Raw genomic sequence first — 15,107 nt, forward strand, 5'->3', positions numbered from 1 at the left:
ACCCACAACATGTTGTGCGATCCAACCAAACCCAGCCCACCATAATTAAGCCCAACACATGAGTAGATAGTCCATACATTTACGGCCCAATAGATAATTAAACCCAGCATAGAAGGAGTCCAAACATAAAGTACTCGGCCCAAATAATAACATGACAGTCCTAACATATTGGCCCAAACATGCAAATATACAGTCAACTTGTGCGATTGGCCTTTGGGCTCTGAGGCCCAATAGTTATCAAGAAACATCGCTTGTGCGATCCAATTAAATCAGCCCATTATATACACATACAGCCCAATTTAATAAACAGACAACAATCTTGTGCGACTCAAAGATCCTTGTGCGACGGGGAACCGCTTGTGCGGTTGGCACTTGTGTGATCGGATCAGGTCTTGTACGACCTGATCTTGTGCCATAAGACTGCTTGTGCGAATGGACCTCTTGTGCGACAGGAGGTCTTGTGCGATAAGTTTAAATATCCGAACATTATGCATCTCAATTAAGGAAAGGTCAACCGTTACTGATCATACAATAACTCAGTCAAGGCAATCAATCACTTTCCTATTTTCATGGCTATCAATTAACATCTAACCGGTTTCATCTTAACCAGATATCGATCAAACATAGGTTTCATCTTTACATCCTTATGAACCCTAATCATGAACAAGCTTGAACAACAATTTAAAACATTCGAACTATCCGATTTATATGAACATTAACACCTTCACATATGAGCCGATTACATAACAATTATATCACCATTCATCCGATATCAAATCACAGCCGATTAGTTTGTTTTCGGGTAACAATCATAATTCAAACAAGGCATAACCAACCGATTTCTTGCAAGACATACGATTTACATACATATAAAACATCACGACTTATCATATGAGCAACCCTAATCATGAAATCAAACATGTAATCATACATAACTTACAGACATAACATAAAGCACTAACCGATTGAGAGGAAGTGGACAAGAATTGATCCGAATGTGTAACCTTGGTGCCGTCAGTTTCAAGGGAGAGAAGAGAGAGCTAGGGTTTTGTGTGTGTAGGGTGTTTTGTAACAAATGAGAAGGTTACCAACACTCTAGGTGTTAATCATTCATGAAGGGTTGGGCCGAACCCATACTTGGGCTGCCCCATTGGTCCGAGTGCAAGTGTAAAGCCCTAATGGTTTGTGCGATCGAGTGTGTGTTGTGTGGTTCGGTTCAAGTAAACACATGCATATTCACATAACATATCATGCATTAATTCAATTAATACAATTCACGTAACATTCATACAATCATTCACTTGCATAAGATCACATATCGTGCACCTACGTTACATCAAGGTACAAAGATCGGTTTGGAAAATACGAGTTGTCACATCTCCCGTTAGTGGAGTTTTCGTACAACAACAGTTACCACACCATCATATAAGCCGCTCCATTTGAGGCATTGTACGGGCGTAAATGTCGATCACCTCTTTGTTGGGCAGAGGTGGGTGATAGTCAGATCACGGGTCCAGAACTTATAATTGACGCAACCGAAAGAATTGCTCAGATACGACAACGCATGGCGGCAGCTCGTGACCGTCAGAAAAGCTACGCTGATAAGCGCAGGAAACCACTCGAGTTCCAGGTTGGGGATCGAGTGCTACTTAAAGTCTCACCTTGGAAAGGTGTGGTTCGTTTTGGAAAACGAGGCAAGCTCAATCCGCAGTATGTCGTATCGTTCGAAATCATAGAAAGAATAGGCAATGTGGCCTACAAACTGAACTTACCAGCAGAACTCGGTGGAGTTCACAACGTTTTTCACGTGTCAAATCTGAAGAAGTGTCTGTCAGATGAGACCCTTATAGTTCCTTTAAACGAGCTCACGATCGACGATCAGTTGCGATTCGTCGAAGAACCAGTTGAAATCACGGACCGGGATGTTAAGGTCCTCAAGCACACCAGAATACCGCTCGTTCGAGTTCGTTGGAACTCCCGTCGTGGCCCAGAGTTCACCTGGGAACGTGAAGACCAAATGAAACAAAAGTATCTCCAATTGTTCGCAAACAGTACAACCACTACTGAGTCTGAAGCTACTATGGAATTTCAGGACGAAATTCCAAACCAACGGGGGAAGGATGTGACACCCAAGGAAAACCAGGAAAACTATACAACTTAACTAGCTTCCTCAGTGAGTACGTACCAAATTTCGGGACGAAATTTCTTTCAACTTGGGGATAATGTGACAACTCGTATTTCGAACCTATCTTGGTGTTTAATGTAACGTTTGTGAACCCTATGTGATTATGTGAACATTGATGATTAATGAGATGTGATGTTGTTATGATATGTGCATGTATATGATAATGTGTAACGAATGTAAACGAACTGATCGCACAACTCCAACCCGATCGCACAAGCCTTTGGGCTTTGGTCCCTTATCACTCTCGGCCCACGTCCTTTGAATCCGAAACCAATGGGCAACCCATGATGGGTTCGGCCACCCACCTATTTAATTTAAGACATACCCACTAGTGGGGGTTTGTTCTCTCATTAGTTGCAAACACAACACACACACACACAAACCCTAGCTCTCTCCTCTCTCTCGAAGCCGACGGCACACATCTCCACCTCTGGAAGCCTTTGATTCGGACCATCCTCACACTATTTTTAATCGGTTAGTGTTCTTATTATTGGTTATATGATTTGATTGATGTTGTGATCGATGTGGTTATGCATGATAGCCTTAGGATGCTTCGTAATTGATTGTAATGGAATTTAGGGTAGTTATTCGGCTCACATGTGTATGATTAGATCATGATACGAATTAATAAAGATGATTATTAATCGAATGCTTGCTAATCGGCTGATATGAGTTCATATACGGATGATATGTAGAATTGTTATATTGACTAGTCGTTTACCCGCGCGATGCGGCGGGAAACATATCACTTAGGGTTGGTGAGTTTAGAGCTATGTACGGGGCGGTTCGGTTTTGAGCCATAACCAAAACCAAATTCGTGATGCAATGGAAAACACAACACTTGTTAGTAATCTAAGGGTGTGTATGATAAGATTCAGTTCAGTTGGGTCATAACTAAAATCTAAATTTTTGGTTAAGGTACTTCAAAACCGGTCATGGGGATTTAGTGACGTTTGTGCATCTTACTCCAGAAAACACCATCTAGTGAGAATGAGAGACAGAGCGTATCTGGGGGCGGGATGTGAATTTTGAAATGTGAGATGTGATGAGATTTAGAAATCCTAATCAGATGTGCTTTAAAGGGTATTATTGGGTGTTAAACGGGGGGGGGGGGGGGTGATAATTCATCCGGTAATTAAAATTTGTATTGGTGATCTTCACACACCAATATTTCTTGTAAAAAAGGTTCACATGCGAGTGAACTCAAATCGGACACGTGTTTTATGCACTGAAACCGAGGTGTGAGGGTGTTTTTACAAGGGTGTTTTATGCATATGCAAAAAGGCAAACATTTAGAAGAAAGTCGCAAAAGTGGTCAAACCTCAGGAATGAAAATGTCATTTTACTTTAAAATAATAATAGAAGTGCTCACAAAACATAGAAAAGAAAAGCAAGGATGTATGTATCTTACTGACGAATTATAGCTATCACACAAGTTAGCTCCTCGGACTATCCAAACGAGCCGATGATCCCGCTTCCCTGACACGTTAGCCCCTCACAAGGCTGAGCTGTCTCATTGACCTTCCATGGAAAAATCAGTGGAATCGTTGTTGAAAGATGGGGAGCTTTTGCGTCTAGAAACAACTTACTTAACACACAAGCCACATCATCGTAACATCTATACTTAATGTGCACATCAAGAAATTAGCAAGGCAACAACAATTCAACAGGTACGCCGTACGTGTAATTAGTTCTTTTTACTTATAGGAGTTTTTAACAAAGCTCCAACCATTCATCCCAAGAAACCGCCGTACCCATGGCAATTGGCGTGGACGCGGTAGAGGGGGCAAACCAAGAAACTGATGGAAGACTATTGGCAAGAAAATGCAATGTCATGTAATGTTGCCTTGATTTTGAATTTTGGATTATGTTTCATGGTTTAGTGAGCCTGGAAATTGAGTACCTGGCTGATTTATTGGCAAATTATAGTTTAATGATATCCAAACTATGATTATAACCTAATAAAGATTTGACCTTTTAATTTGTTTAAAAACACAATGACAGAGTTATTCTATAAGATCAATCCGTTGTTTAACCAATTTATTACAACATGCCATCCATCTCATTTAGTCTGTTTATAACTTAATTTTAACCTGTTGGGGCTTTAATTAAAAAGATTGATCTTTTAATTTATTTAAAATCAAAATAACGAATTATTTTTATAAGATCAATCTGTATACGACATGTTTAGCCTATTTATTACCACATGCTATCTCATTCCGCCTGTTTATAACTTACTTATAACCCGTCGATCCATATGACTTGTTGGAAAAATATACCATATTCCAATTCATCTTATCAACTAGCTAATCTAATCTGACACTTACCACACTAAGCCAAACCAACCAGACAGATTGATGTGCCTAAAGTTTAGAACCCAACTTCGTTGTACTTTTCCAAAGCTCAAGTAAATAAGCCAAACTCGGAACAAATAACACGTCAAACCCAAGCTGTGTTGACCCATTTAGCACCAAAATGGATAGATATGTCATAAAAACAAATAAACAAAAAAAAAGAGAGCTTAATGGATAGATATGTCATCGAGGAGCTGCAGTGCTTTCCTTGGCTAAGAAGGATGACTTGAGGCCTGTGAAACTCTTGATATTGTTTTGAGAGTTGAAACTGATACTCATGCCACATGTCTTCGACTGTGAAAGCGGGCTAGCTTTCGAGCCATGGGATATGGTTGATCCAATTGAGAACGCACTTGCTGATGTGGCTGCCATGTCAGACCCTGAAGAACACATAGAGCCAACAATTGTTATTAATGAATTTATTCATATTATGTTTTATCTTACAACGATAAAAACATAAAATACAAATGAAAAAGAGAGCTTAATGACTACTGACTACACATCCTGTTGGGTTCTAGTGTTCTACCATATACCTAATGACTACTGACTACACATCCATTGCAGCCTTTATGTAGATACTTTGAATGCAAATATTAGACAAACAGGTATTTGCATATTCAAAAATTAATATCAGATTCTCAAATCAGATTCATTTTTCGTTCAGGGAAACCAGAACTATTTGAAAACTATGACGATAGATATAAACTTCAAAATCAAAATTAATTGATGCAAACAACAGTAGTCAGATGAACATACTACCAGATGATTCACAGAGTTAACTAAATCTCACAGTTTGATATGCATCAAATTTTAAATCATCAGCTAAAATTGCATCTTAAAACAGATGAAACGGTTCATCCAAACAGCCGAAAGAGAGACATGAACTTCAGAATCCACATGAATAATCTGGTAATAGGTTCATCTGACTACTGAAATTTTCAAATCATAGGCTTAGTTGCATCTTAAAACAGATCATAAGGTTCTACAAACATCTAAAAGAGAACATTCGAGAAATCACGCAGACAGATAAACGAATCAATCAAACATAATTTCATTTTAATTTAAAATTTAAAAAAGATTACATGGGCTTGGTAGTTGGTAATACCATAGTGAAGAGAACCACTTCCACTCCCTTACTCTGATGGCTGCTACTCATTTGGAGCAAAAGGTTGGTAGCAAACTGCAGTGTTGACTGATGTCGTTCGTTCTTATCAGCATCAAAATCAGATGGTGGCTGACCTGCAACATATAACGCGGACTGTAGCTGCTGCATCTGCTCCCGGAGCTGCATACCCGGATTCTCAGCTCTTTGTGGCTGGTATACATTAGCACCATAATGAAAAGGAAGCCACCTCAACATAAAGAACTAAAGATACAAACGCAAGAACATCTGCCCATACCAATATTTAGGAAAAGACCACCCTGAGAAGTACAAAAACTCGAATGAAATCCTCTACAACCCAGAACACCACCGCCAACATCTGCAAAGTTTTTCACATCATTGTGGAAGAATGATTGGCGAGCAAGTAGACAACCTCTGCCATATGAATTAATTAAATAATTAAATAATGTCAGCCAAAAAGACTAATAAATAGCTATATTAATTTTTTTTTTTGGTATTTTTCGACTTTCTAAGCAACATTTACATATTTTCTTTTGCATTTTTGAGATAATATTTTACCTCTTTTGGATCAGCCATCATACCGACTATTGCATCATCAATGGCATCTTGATTTTTGGTTCTAGAGTCTCAGGCAGCCATCAGAACGACAGTATCGGCGTCTACTCCTTTGGCAAATACCTAATAAAGTAAGTCAACTCAAAAGTCAAAATACAAGTAAAAAATCTGAATTTGTAATAAAAAAATACGCATCTACGAGACAGAATTCGATAAGATTCTTGTCAACTGTAAGCTTGTTCAAAGTCAATGTTCCGGTTTTGTCACCACAAAGAACGTCCATTCCTGCCATTTCTTCTATCGCTGTCATTCTTTTCGTAATCGCAGCCGCAGTGAGGTTGATCCGTCCAACAATACGCGACGACTGCGCTCGCTGCGGCAGCGCGCGTTTAAGCTCGACTCGTTCGAGCTTTTTTTCAAGCCAATCTCGAGTAGCTCGGCTCATTTGCACCCCTAGTTTCGAGTTGCTTAATCGTATTAAGTTTAAAAACTATTTGCAAAAATCCAATAGATGATAAACAAAGCATTTTTCGACTGAAACAAAGCATTGTTGATCAGAAAATGTCAAAATGAATTTCACGTCATTAACAACCATCGTTACCGTTACCTGGCGAAGAACCCTTGCAGTTATATGTGACACCATGTGTGGTGGCTAACAGGCCAAAACAAGTTTTGAGTTAAAACTTGGTTGACCTGTCACTCCGTCAGATTGGTTTACCCATCCACATTTTTTGGCATTTGATCCGTTCCATTTTAAGTTAAAAAAATTTTGTATGCTCTGCAAAACAGGAAACAATGTATATCGAGCCACCTGCCTAGTTTTTGTGATATAAAGTCGTCCGCAATAAAAAAAAATTAAAGGTGGCATTCACATGAGTAATACCTCAAGTATTTTCGCAGTTGTCATGTACTGATTTCCAGGACCATATACCTTCTCAATCTAAGATTATGAAGTTTGCAATATAAACAAAAAAATGTCTAGCCCGCATAAACTTGCATAGAAAGTCCAAGAACACGACCTGCACATCTTCCCACAAAAAGTTTCTGGTTTATTTAAAAGATAAATGACAACCATTTTTTCCACAATAACTATTTTAAATAAATGAATGTGCAATATTCTTTGTGATTTGCATCTAAAATTAACTGGTCAATAATCAATCTAATGAATGAAATTTAAAACTCAAACAAAACAAAACACCAAGTCATCTTACTTACATGTTCTGATGTTCAGATTTCCAGCAATCCGTCCCTCAGGTTCTCTAACACAATCAAGAAAAACCGGATTCTCGTTATCATCAAGATAAGCTCCCTAAAATTCACAAATAAACAAACATCTAAATCAACCTAAACTTTAAGAAAGTAGGGTTTTAACTTTTATCAGCAAAACAAAACCTCAATCCTTCAATTAAAACAACAAATTAACACTTACAGTGTCGACATTAACTTTAACAGGATGAAGATGTGCAAGAAAATCTTAGGTTACCTTATTATCGTGAACCAGAACTACCCAAGCTCACCCCTGCCGTTGCTGGTCAGATGCCGGATTTTTGTCGGAAGCAGACTCGATCCTTTTCTCACTCTCACTCTCACTCTCGGCTCCCTTCTCTCTCTCTCTCTCTCTCTCTCTCTCTCTCTCTCTCTCTCTCTCTTAGTCTCTCTCAATTTGTCTACGCAGATAAATGACACAAAGTTAAGGATCAAGACATAAAGTTAAGGATCAAGACTTAATTGATATTGATTTACTAAGAAAATCAAATATAGATATAGACTTTTACCTGATTCACCTAACCAGAAAAATGAATAGTCGGTTTCACGGCCGGAACCCTAACAGCTGCCATCACCGTTCTCTCTCTCCTCTTGTATCTCCTCTTTTCTCTCTCTAACTCCATATATCTCTTTCTATCTCTCTCTCTCTTCTATGTTCTGAAGAAAGAAATGGGATGATCAATGATAAACCAACAAAAGATAAATTGAAGCATAAGATCACAGATAGTTGAAATCACCACCGTCTTCACCAGATGCGACGACTAGGGATCCATCTTCAACCATCTTAGGGAAGGTGTCCAGATCCTCGGGAACAATAGCTTACGGTGAATAGATCCAGCAGATCTAAAATCTTAATCTTTGAGTAAGAGAGAGAGAACGAAAAGGAAAGGGGCGGTCAGATCCATCTTTGATTTGTGTTCTCTCTCCCTCTGATTATCTTTCACAATGGACAAGGTTTTCAAAATGAATGGTCCAGATTATATTATATTATAATCCATGTATAAAAATGAACGGTAGAGATTGTGATCCGTGTGAAGTGTTTTATCGTACTTAAAGGCTTGAGTGAAGTAAGGGTATAAGTGGAAACTGTTGTTTTATGAAGCTTAAAAGACTTGTAAATCATGCTTTATAGGTGTTTTAAGGAAATTTAAAGGACTTTAAGAAGTCCTTTGGATATGCTTATTAATATAGTATAGATATAGATATAGATATGCACGCTAGTGATCAAGAGCATGAATCATGTAAATATGTTTAAGTGTTACGATTATTATTCATGTGTCATTCATAATTAGGGTTCATGAGAAATCGGTTGGAATATGCTTGCTTTGATCGATTATTGTTTGGATAGAAACTGTGATTGTGTTGATTGAGTCATTGAAAAAGGAAACTATTGAATGATTTAATCTAATTGCCTAAAATTAGGAGATTAGGTAACAAATCGCACAAGCCCCCTTCGGTCGCACAAGATCAGGTCACGCAAGACCTGATCTGATCACACAAGGTGCATCGCACAAGCCTGGTACAAGCACATAAAGCACAGAGTACTGATTAGTTATGCATGATCGCACAAGACTTGTGGATCGCACAAGACAGTGCCGATCGCACAAGGCTTGGGCCACACACACACCTGTTGAACATGTTATGCTGTTGGGCCGAATAGCCCAAAATACAATCGCACAAGTCCATCCGGACCGCACAAGATTTGTTAACTACTAAATGTTTGGGCCGCACAAGTCTTTGGATTGTATTATTATTTTGGGCCGGGTTTGGATCAGATCGCACAACCCATTGTGGATCGTACAAGCTATGCTGATCGCACAATAGGTTGGGCCGGTTGTCTTTGGGCTCTATTATTGGATCGCACAAGATGATTGGGCTCGTATAAGTTCAACAGCCCAATCATCCGAGTCGCACAATGTGGGTATCATGTGTGTTTTTAACTGTTAACATGCTCTACGTGTTTGCTATGATCAATACGTGTTCGTAACCTGTTAGCCTATGTGCAATATTTGAACGTAGACCTGACTTTTTATGGTAACCATGTTAGGACGTGGTTGACCACATATAACTCAAGTGACCATTTTGTTTATCTGTCGAGCAAACCAAGGTGAGTTCACACTCTCTCCAAGGCATGGGATTCCCAAGGGTTGGGAATGGGTAAACGAACTAAACAAAAATTACTACCATCCTCTGGGAGTAGGATGCCAAGATTACACACTGGACCAAACCTCTATCATTTAAGTCCCTCATCATATCGACTTAATCGTCAAGGCCTATGGCGAGCGGGTCATTAGTTAATAGCGCTATTAGGTTTAACAAACCTCACACCGTGTCGTTCGAACGGGCGTATGCTAATGGACTATGGGCAAAGGGTCAATGCTGATAGACATTGACTTAGGGCACCTCTTACATTTTCGTAGCAGTCGATACACTCGGTCTAGCATCACATGGGAAGCCCCCACTAATCTTCGCACACATGTCTGGGAGACCGCAATACGAATTAATACGATACATGGATTACAGAACGAACTCATGATTTACGAAACGAACACGATAACTAAACAACCAACTGTGAACTCGCTCAACTTTGTTGTTGACTCATTGTTACATGCCTTGCTGGTCAATAGGTACTCATGGAGCTTGCACAGGGAGGTGCAGTCGTTGTGGGACATGGATCATGGATACCATTTTAAACATTTATGACATTTCAAAGTTATACTTATGATGGGTTTTACAATTATGCTTCTGCTAAACATTGAACTATACTTGTGTTTTGAAAACCTTTCATGTTGGTTGAATTACATTTACTACTTACGTTGTTCAATATGATTGGTGGCTTGATCCTGGTCATGTCATGCCTCCAGGCGGTGATACTCCGCGTGTGGATTTTGGGGGTGTGACTTACACCTTCTGGCAGTGGTACAAGCTCCCATACTTGTTGTCTTCTGAACTGTTGGAGCTCCCTTTGCATGGCTTCTACCCAGCTGTTGTCTTTCAGCGCCTCTTGGTAGTTAGCTGGCTGATGGAGTGATAGAAAACCAGCAAAAAGACAAATGTTTTGGGATTGACTTGTTGTGAGCACCCCTTCATTGATGTTGCCAATAATTTGATTTAGTGGATGAGATTTCAAGAAGATTAACTCTCCTTGGTATGGAACAATGGCGTTTTGTGGTGAGGGCTGCAGATGTGAATCATCTGTGTCACACCCCCAAAATCCACCTGCGGAGTATCACCGCTTGGGAGCGTGACTGACCAGGATCAAGCCATCAATCATATCGAACATAGCATTTAATAATAAAAGTAAATAATATAATTCAACAAAACATGATTGATGTTCAAAACCAAACATTTGTTTAAGTAGCGGAAGCATGTAAGTAAACCCAACATAATTAATAATGTAATGTCATAAGTGTTTAAAGAAACAATCACGATCCAAGCCCACAACGACCTGCTCCTCCCTGTGCAAGCTCCATATACCTAACGACCTGCAAGGCATGTAACAGAGGATCAACAACTAGTTGAGCGAGTTCACAGAAAGTAAATGCGTAATAGTAAGTTCGTATGTAACAGGTGGCTCTACTGGGCCGTTAGTACGTTCTATTGGTGGAGGCTTCCCATGTTGTATAACCACTAGACTATTCGTAACCATAAGTATCCTTCACAACCGAGGATAGTAAAAAGTATAAGTATCCTTCACATCCGAGGATAGTAATTTAGTATAAGTATCCTTCACAACCGAGGATAGTAGTATGTATAAGTATCCTTCACAACCGAGGATAGTAGTAAGTATAAGTATCCTTCACAACCGAGGATAGTAGTAAGTATAAGTCTACGTAGATTGTAAGTATGTGTCCTGCACAACCGAGGACAGTGAATAGCATAAGTATGTGTCCTGCACAACCGAGGACAGTGAGTAGCATAAGTATGTGTCCTGCACAACCGAGGACAGTGGTATGGTAGTCTAGTATTAGTGTCAGTACGAATCTATTCAACCTTATTCCTTCAATCCCATTCCCAAGCCCTTGGGAATCCCATGCCTTAGTAAGGGTGTGAACTCACCTTGGTTTGCTCGGTATGCTTAGTTATGTGTTCACAAGAAATCAGTTAAGTCCTATAGCGTGCAGGTATACACAATCAGTTCAAGATCATAAAGATTCGCATGCAAGTTCATATTAGATATTGCTTGGCAGCTAACATCATGCACCACATAAACAGGTTGTCACATTCATAACATTCATGCTTCACACACGTGTCTTTCACAGTTTGCTAATATTGTTATTCGTTAGTATGCTTGACAGAACCGTGTAGACTAACAGAAGTTAACAATCACTAGGGTTTTACTGCGTTACATAGGTTATCACGGTTAGCATGATTAACTGCATCAGTAACTATCAACATTTATACACTAACCATGTTTACTGAAGTTAATAACTTAACAGGTTAATAGTTACATGTGTTGAACATACTATGGTCTAAATCTCGGACAAACATATAACATAACACTAATTCGGATATGATCATGCAGGCTAATATATATACAAAAACTCGGACAAGGGGCTCCCCAGTTAGAACTCGGACCATGTGTGTGTGTGTGTGGGGGGGGGGGCTGCCCTGAAACTCGGACATGGGGATTGGGGGTTTAAACTCGGACCAAAAGGGTTCCTTGTGTAAAAAGTCGGACCAGTCTAGCATTAAACTCGGACCACTTGTGAAGTCCATACAAAACTCGGACAAAAGGAAGGGGGATCCTCCTGTTAAACATTTCAAAAACTCGGACCTTGTCATAAGCTAGTGAAACTCGGACCTCATGAATTAAAGAAAGTCGGACCCACATAATCATAACATAAAAGTCGGACCATATAATGGGGGTTAAAACTCGGTCCTTAATTCATTTTACAAAGTTCGGACTAGGGTGACACTTCCTAAAACTCGGACACATGCACCTTCTAAAAGTCGGACCTTGAGCACACTTTAGAAACTCAGACAATCAATTATGCACGAAACTCAGACAACAATAATACGTGAATTCCAATACAGCGTCAAAAGAATCAAATCAGTTTCGTTTTGGTTTCTAATCGTGATCATAAAACCCTAACACATATACTTGCATCGCAGAATTCATATTCAATCACTCGATTTAATCAACAACAAACAATCCTTTCACGAATCATCTATCGGGAATACAACTTGTCATATTCAATACTCTAAAATCAGAATCCATAAACACAGAAGTATTATATGTAAAACTAGGGTTTTCAAGAGTTCACAAGAATCAAGAATCGATACAATCAACAATCATTTAGGGTTTACAAGTATTACAATAATTCATAAACAATTACCTTGAATGATTCTAGAGAAAGAGAGGAATCAAGAGTGAATATCTCGGTGATGATGATTGCCAGAGAAAGTGAATGTACGTGCTTTGGTTTTTGTGTGCAAATGATTAGTGAAAAGGGATTAGGGTTAAGTATCTCTAAGATGTCACTAATTACCCTCTACCTCCCTAAGTATCATATTTTACACATGTACACCATCTCATAACAATTTCATAGTTCCACCACCAAGTTTACATATTTGACAAGTTTATCACAATTAACACATAACCATGCACAATCACACAACACACTTCATTGAATCAAAACGTATACACTTCCATAGCAACTAATTGTGCAATCAATCAACTAAATAATACAAGAACGTGCAATAAATGCGAAAATAGAAATCTTGGAAATTCGAGTTGTCACATTATCCCCAACTTAAAAGAAATTTCGTCCCGAAATTTGGTACGCACTCACTGAGGAAGCTAGGTAAGCTGTATTGTTCACTGGTTTTCCTGGGGTGTCACATCATCCCCCCGTTGATTTGGAATTTCGTCCCGAAATTCCGCAGTAGTAGCTTCAGTCTCAGTAGTGGATGCATTGTTTCCAAATAACTGGGGGTACTTTTCTTTCATTTGATCTTCGCGTTCCCAGGTGTACTCTGGGCCACGTCGGGAGTTCCAACGAACTCGAATAAGAGGGATTCTCTTGTGTTTGAGGACCTTCACATCCCGGTCCGTGATTTCTACAGGTTCCTCGACGAACTGCAACCGCTCATCGATAGTGAGTTCCTTAAAAGGAACTATGAGGGTCTCATCTGACAGGCACTTCTTCAGATTCGACAAGTGAAATACATTGTGAACTGCACCGAGTTCAGCTGGTAGGTTCAGTCTGTAGGCTACTGGGCCTATTCTTCCAGTGATTTCGAACGGTCCAACATACCGTGGATTGAGTTTGCCTCGTTTACTAAATCGAACCACACCCTTCCAGGGTGAGACTTTAAGTAAAACCCGGTCCCCGACCTGAAATTCCAATGGCTTCTTACGCTTATCCGCGTAGGCTTTCTGACGGTCGCGTGCTGCCGCCATGCGTTGTCGTATTTGTGCAATCTTTTCTGTGGCGTCCACTACAATCTCTGGACCAGTAATCTGACTATCCCCCACCTCTGCCCAACAGAGAGGTGACCGGCATTTACGTCCGTACAATGCCTCGAATGGAGCGGCTTGTATGCTGGTGTGATAACTATTATTATACGAAAACTCCACTAACGGGAGATGCTTTTCCCAGCCGTTGCCGAAATCGATAACACATGCTCGAAGCATGTCTTCAAGAGTCTGGATTGTTCGCTCAGACTGCCCATCCGTCTGAGGGGGATAAGCTGTGCTCATGTCTAAACGGGAGCCAAACGCTTTGTGCATCGCTTGCCATAGCTCTGACGTGAATCGTGCATCCCGATCTGAGATGATGGAGGTGGGCACCCCGTGCCTTGAAACAACTTCTTTAAGATAGATGTCTGCGAGAGTGGAGAACTTATCCGTTTCCTTAATAGCCAGGAAGTGTGCAGACTTGGTGAGTCGATCCACGATCACCCATATGGTATTATTCCCACGCTGGGATCTAGGTAAGCCCGTAACGAAATCCATGGAAATTTCTTCCCATTTCCACTGTGGTATCCTGGGTTGTTGCAGTAGACCTGTGGGTTTCTGATATTCAACCTTGACTCTCGCACAGGTCAAGCACTTGCCAACATAGGTGGCGATGTGGGCTTTCATACTTGGCCACCAGTATGTTGTTTTGATATCGTGGTACATTTTATCCGACCCTGGGTGTACCGAGTAGCGAGACTTGTGCGCTTCGTCCATCACAAGCTCTCGTAGACCGCCATAAAGTGGGACCCAAATACGCCCCGTTACATAGTAGGCGCCGTCTTCCTTCTGTTCCATTCGTTGCCTTGAGCCGCGTAAGGCTTCAGCCTTGACGTTTTCGGGCTTCAGTGCTTCTATCTGAGCAGCTCGTATATGTGCAGGGAGACTAGACTGAATAGTAAGCTGTAGCGCTCGCACGCGCTTCGGTAAGGTGTCTTTCCGACTAAGGGCGTCAGCCACAACATTGGCTTTGCCTGGATGGTACTTGATGGCGCATTCGTAATCGTTAAGCAGCTCGACCCATCGTCATTGATGCATATTCAATTCCTTCTGCTTGAAGATATGCCCGAGACTCCTGTGATCGGTGTAAATCGTGCACTTGGTACCGTACAGGTAGTGTCGCCATATCTTAAGCGCGAAAACAGCAGCTCCCAGCTCTAA

At 40.4% G+C, this 15,107-nt stretch overlaps 1 long non-coding RNA gene across 7 annotated transcripts; it reads right to left on the reverse strand.

Moving 5' to 3' along the window:
- Positions 1-4,551: 4,551 nt before the first annotated feature.
- On the reverse strand, positions 4,552-8,419 carry LOC110895984. Of its 7 annotated transcripts, XR_004875422.1 has the most exons (10): positions 8,221-8,414; positions 7,993-8,140; positions 7,701-7,884; positions 7,433-7,526; positions 7,101-7,236; positions 6,825-6,995; positions 6,221-6,340; positions 5,940-6,076; positions 5,645-5,854; positions 4,552-4,919 (listed from the first exon to the last, which is right to left on the reverse strand). It is a non-coding gene; the product is annotated as an uncharacterized LOC110895984 (long non-coding RNA). The 7 variants fall into 7 exon arrangements; XR_004875424.1 differs by having other exon boundaries at positions 6,221-6,995; positions 7,101-7,244; positions 8,221-8,417; XR_002567542.2 differs by having other exon boundaries at positions 6,221-6,995; positions 8,221-8,416.
- Between the last annotated feature and the right edge of the window lie 6,688 nt (positions 8,420-15,107).

This window comes from Helianthus annuus, chromosome 12 (assembly GCF_002127325.2).
Source record: "Helianthus annuus cultivar XRQ/B chromosome 12, HanXRQr2.0-SUNRISE, whole genome shotgun sequence".
Classification (NCBI taxonomy): domain Eukaryota; kingdom Viridiplantae; phylum Streptophyta; class Magnoliopsida; order Asterales; family Asteraceae; genus Helianthus; species Helianthus annuus.